Here is a 6,000-nt window from a genome sequence, read left to right as displayed (position 1 = left end):
AGATAAAGACAAATTACATTCATCCAATAATTCAAATAGGTCATAGTCATCTAATCCTAGCCAACAAACTTTTACATTAACAATCTCCTCCTATGACGGATTGGTAACAAAACCAACTTGATGAATGTAATATAAAACTTGTCAACATCACAAACAGTAGACCAAGAGACCGAGTAGAGATTCCAGGCAAAAAACAATGACATAGAACAATGACCAAGATTAAATTTCACAAGATTTAAAATTTAAGCATGTTCTAGTCTTGGAGTTGAATTATATCCATATTTTAGTTCTCCCCCTTAATATTAAACTTTGTTAATTAGAACACTAAAAATTCATTCAACTCCACATCGACAACACACTTACTCAAACTCCCCCTAAAACTCACAATATGAATTTCATAATACCCGAAGTAAATCAATCTTCCAATATATTATCTTTCCCTTTTTGTCACTAATATGATAAGACTCATAATTCTCATATGTCTCAACTTTTTATGGATTAAATGCATCTAATGTATGAGCATGAATGCAAGTAAAATCATGACAAAATGAATGAAGTAACTTGATTGAGACATAAAAATAAACACATGGTGGGCACTAGTTAAAAACTGAGAGGTAGAATGCAGCAAACCAACCAAAAGCATCCTTAATACATGATTAATATAAACCCATATGAACAAATATTAAGGTATTTAAGGTATTCTAGCCCCAACACCACAAATCAATAAATCCCAATCTCAATATATAAGTACGCTGAAACGTAGATCTTAAAAAATAGATGGATTTAAATAAAGTAAGCTTACCGTGATATAGAACCTTAGATCAATATAATCGGAATTGAGTCTTTATCACAATTAAGTCGAATGAGATGAGGAGGGAATGATAAGCAACTAGGGCTCGCGTGAGGTTAGTATCGTGAGTCTATGTATTGTGAGTAATTAGAGAGAGAGGTATCGGGACGTATAAAGAGTCTAGGTCATATTTGACTAACTGAAGTCACTTAAGAGTTACCCGTGCCATGCACTGACTCTTGTCATAGAGTCCCACTGGGACATAAAACAGAGACCCACACTATTACTTTCAAACTTATGCATCAAAGGCAAAAATACCCAAAACTAGCACAGACAAAAAAAAAATATAAAGAAAATAAAAATAACAATCAACAAAATAGCTAAATATATCTTTTATATTTTGTTTTTCCATTTTTTTGAAATTAATATTTTTTTTTTAAATGAGGCAATGAACATGCCTAAATGCATCTCAGCTCAAGTATAGTGTCACTCACAAAAAAAATTTAATAAAATACACTATTATTTGTAATAATCACAATGATTGTTCACACCTCATAAGATCATCAATGTCAAAGTTTATGTGAGTGTATAAGTGAGCAAACTTATATAGAGCAGTGACTTTTTATTTCTTTTTCTCTTCAATATTGTTGATATTATTCTTCATGAGTTATTTTCTTCTCATAGATGCTCCTAAGAGATTGTTACTCACCTCAAAAGACAAATTTTATGATAGACCCTAGATACATGAGTATCTCCTCTAAACACTAGTTTGCACAACTCTTTTCATGTTCATTTTTGTTGCTCATCTTTTTCCACAATGATTTGAGCCACAATTCATTCTACAAGGAATTAAGAGATAGATCCGTGTATGGTTTTTGTCTTTTTCTGCAATGATATAACACTGACTTTTTCTATATAGATCAAATATTTGTGTTTGACAAGGGAAGATCTTTTTATTATTGTACTAGGTTCAACTAGTATTAATCAATTCAAGGCATGGACTCCCTCTATGATGAGCATCTCAACAATAAATATGAAACTTAATTATAAGGTGCATACACATAAGTTTCTCTCAGTGCTTTGTAATGAATTTTGATAAGATGATCCAAAGGATTAGTATTCATAAAGTGAACTGCATAAAGTAGAGAGATGCATAAGTTTAAAAATTTATTTTGTGAGAACATATGTGCTCAAAACTTTGACATATCAAGCATGCACTTCCCAAAAAAATAGAAACAAACCATACAAATTTTTCTATTATTTTTCTTATTTAAAAATTGAAAACAGAAGCATAAATTAAAAAACAAAAAAATAAAATGCATGTCCTAAACTAATAAAATGAAATGCAAGGAATGCAAGATCATGCAAGTGGTCCTATCAATTAATGTGACACGACATCTTCTTTGACCACCCACTTTGCTTTAAATTTTGGCTTATTATTTTCATAAACACCACTTTGTATGATCATTTCTTTATTGTGAAGGTAAAATTATGCTAGTTCACCAAGCTTTAAAGTTATGAAGGTGATTTGTTGACTCATCTTATCAACTTGATTTTCTAGAGTCTTTTCCTACTTTTTTAGCTTTCTTTCATCTCCATTTTTCTTCACTTTATTCAAATTAAAGTAATATAGTCTTATATGGCCAAGAATACCACAATGATGACAAGTAGAAATAAATTTACATTTGGACTTACCTTGGTTGGGCTTCTTTGTCATTGATCTATCGTGTGAGGCTTTTGGAACATGAGTTTTAGACACGGCTTTGTTTGGAGTTTCATCATCTCAATTTCCTTTAATAAAAATGATACATTTTGATGAAGTGGTAGCGCATGATGATCCTTTAAGTTCCATACCTTGGGAAGTTGTATACCCCAAACATGTGCGATCACAACTAGATCTTTGAAAACTCAACATCTTTTCTAATTTCTATGTTGCTGTTTTTTGCTTGCAATCCTAAAACTTTTCCAATTCTTTTTCAAGTGCAGCATTTTGATATTTTAATATTGATACTTCAACAACAGAAATTTTTAATGCCTAAGAGAGATTGTTTTTCTTCTTCTCCACAATAATAAATTTATTGTACAGTTTCTTGTTAAGTTTCTTTAATTTGACCATTTCTTCACATATCATTGTATGCTTCTTGTAAACTTAGTTCTTGGTCAGCATTAACAACTGATATATCTGAATAACTGAAATTACAACCACTTTCAGATTTTGTTAGTGCAATCTTAGGAAAATCATTCACAATAGAAGAAAAAGTCATAAAATACTTTTCATCACCAGATGATGAGCTTGAACTTTCAGAATCTGAACTATTACTAAATGTGACATTCAATGCTTTTCCTTTACTTTTCTTGAAATTTGGATATTCAATTTTTATGTGGTCATAATCAGAACATTCATAGCACTTTACTTTATTATGATTATCAAATTTTTCTTTATTTCAATTTTCAGAATAATTATTCTTTGCAAAATGTTCTTTATCTCATTTTTGTTTTCCATTAGCTTTCTTGTTAAACAAGAATTTTCTGAATTTCCTTACAATAAGATCTATATCCTCATTGTTAAAATATTCTTCATCAGAAAAATCATCTTAATCCTGTTTTATTATTTTTAGAGTAATGGACTTACCTTTTCTTATTTGAGGAAGTGATGATTCATACGTTTGTAAGGAACCGACCAACTCTTCCACCCTTATTGCATCCAAATCCTTACTTTCCTCAATGACAGTAACCTTAGGCTGAAATCTTTCAGGTAGAGACCTCAAAATCTTTCTCACGAGCCTTCAAGCTTCTACCTTCTCACCGAGATTAAACCTCAAATTAATAATATCGTTAAGCTTAGCATAAAAATCATTAAAACTTTCATCTTCCAACATCTTAATTTCTTCAAATTTTGAAGTAAGCAATTGTAATTTTGAGTTTTTCACAATTTTTGTTCCTTTGTGTGTAACCTCCAAGATATCTCATGCTTTTTTAGCAATCTCACACATGGAAATTCCCTTAAATTCTTCCAGAGATACAACCATGAATATAGCACTCAGTCCATTATTATTTCAATTATAGTTGCTGATTTCATCTTTTGTCCAAACATCAATACTTGTTGCTAGTTTAGTCCATCATTTTTCAACGGAATACCACACTCGTTCATCCAACGATTTGAGAAAAGCTCTCACACGAACTTTCCAATATGCATAATTTTCTCCATCAAAGTGTGGCGGGACATGCAGCAACATAGTCAACAATGGAACAGATCACACTCAAATAAGTGAACCACGCTCTGATGTCAATTGAAATTACCCAAGTACCCCTATAATGCAGAGGAAATATCTACCAATTCACTCAACAAATTGATTAGTATTCAAGCATGCAATTACTTTAATAATTAAACAATAACATAAAATAAATAAATTGTATAACAATAAGATTGGTATCGAAGAGAAACCCTTTAAATAATTCTTTAATGGTAAAATCCTACAGGGCAGCCAAATCTAGGAAAATCAATCTTATTATTTGAAAATCAATTATAAGTATTCATCAATTACAAAACCTTTGCAACTTGACTCTCTTACTTACCCAGACAAACGACCCGTTTGTCTTCTACCGTAGTAGAAGCCAGAACCTCTGGCGATCTTCAAATATTGTCTTTCCTCCTAGAACTTTAGGAGCTAAAGTCCAATCACACGATCCTCCATGCTTGAAGCACGATCACACTCAAAGATAGATCACAAATATGAAAATTAACTAAGGAATTTTCTCACCAAACAATGCACTAGAAAGTGCTTTTGAGAATATGTAGATCTGAATATCTAACGATCTTAACTAGTAGAATCTCTTAAATAAAATATCTGGAAAGAGTTCAAGTTTCAGTAGGATTCTGCTGACGGATAGAATCTGTCGTGAAGACGTCTCTTGACAGATTACTGACATGTCGCGATAACTTTTCTCTACAGTAACTGATTTCTATTCAGCTTCTATTCAAGATAACTTCTTGATAGTTCGAAATTCTTTCTGCTTGATATCTTCTTTTTTAATCTTCTATCCAGATCATTTGATATCTCCTATCTTTTCGAACATTCAATCTTAATCAAAAGTCTTTTGAACCTTTATATATTTAACCACTTATTTTAGAATTCAAATATTCATAGATAAAGACAAACATTTATCTATTAATCTATTTATCTTTGAATTTAAATATTCATAGATAAAGATAAAGACAAATTACATTCATCCAATAATTCAAATAGGTAATAGTTGTCTAATCCTAGCCAACAAACTTTTACATCAACGCTCTTGTCCCTTTTGTTTGTATGTGAAAAATGGCTTTGTTTGTATGATGATGAGGTCTAGTACTGTACGAAATCAAGTGTGAAAATGGTAGCAAAGAGAGGAGGAAAAGAAAGGCACATGGCAGAGAGGAAATGGAGGAGGTATTGAGATTTGACGCTTAACATTGGAAAAAAAACTTGTTGAATATGGAGAACAGGGCCTCTGTAAGTTGTATTTGGTGCACTTGTTGGTTCTCGTCAATCTCTTTTATTATTACCAATTTTTTGTCAAATGACCATGGACTCTCTCTTATAATCCAAATTTTTTTCCTGTTATGGTGAGCCTGATTTTTCTTCTTTTATCTAGCTTTTGTTGTACTTACTAATTTTGATTCAAAAAAATGAAAAGATCAAAGAAATGAACAAACTTTTTTAGACAAAGGGAAATAACAATTATGCATATGTTCATTTGAAATTTATGATATTGAATTTAAAGTTGCTTTCCTATGGCTTTTTAGATTAATGTATAATATATATATATATATATATATTATTTCCAATGGAAGAAATTTGCAGTGATTGCTTGATTAGGCAATTAAATGAAATTTTCAGGCCCATGAACATTGAAGAAGCTTTGTAGCGAAATTAGAAAAAGAGAATTTGTGTTCATCTTGAGAGCTTTAATATAGCAGTTGATGTGTACATTTTGCGCTATTAACATACAGGTCAACCAAGTATCATATGTCAGGATCTAGGTACTAAATAAATGAGAAATGTGGTTACTTACAGATCATATGACTGCACTATTTCATTTCAAAGTAGAATTACAATCCATATGCCAGCAGCTTCAAGTTTATGCTATGGCTTTTTATTCTTGCAACTTCCAATGCACCTATGAATTGTTTATAGCGTGTACACTTTTTTTTCTTTTTTTGCTTATTT

This window comes from Juglans regia, chromosome 6 (genome assembly GCF_001411555.2).
Source record: "Juglans regia cultivar Chandler chromosome 6, Walnut 2.0, whole genome shotgun sequence".
In the NCBI taxonomy this organism is placed as follows: domain Eukaryota; kingdom Viridiplantae; phylum Streptophyta; class Magnoliopsida; order Fagales; family Juglandaceae; genus Juglans; species Juglans regia.
The sequence above is the reverse complement of the archived record's forward strand: the minus strand, read 5'-3'. Positions refer to the sequence as shown.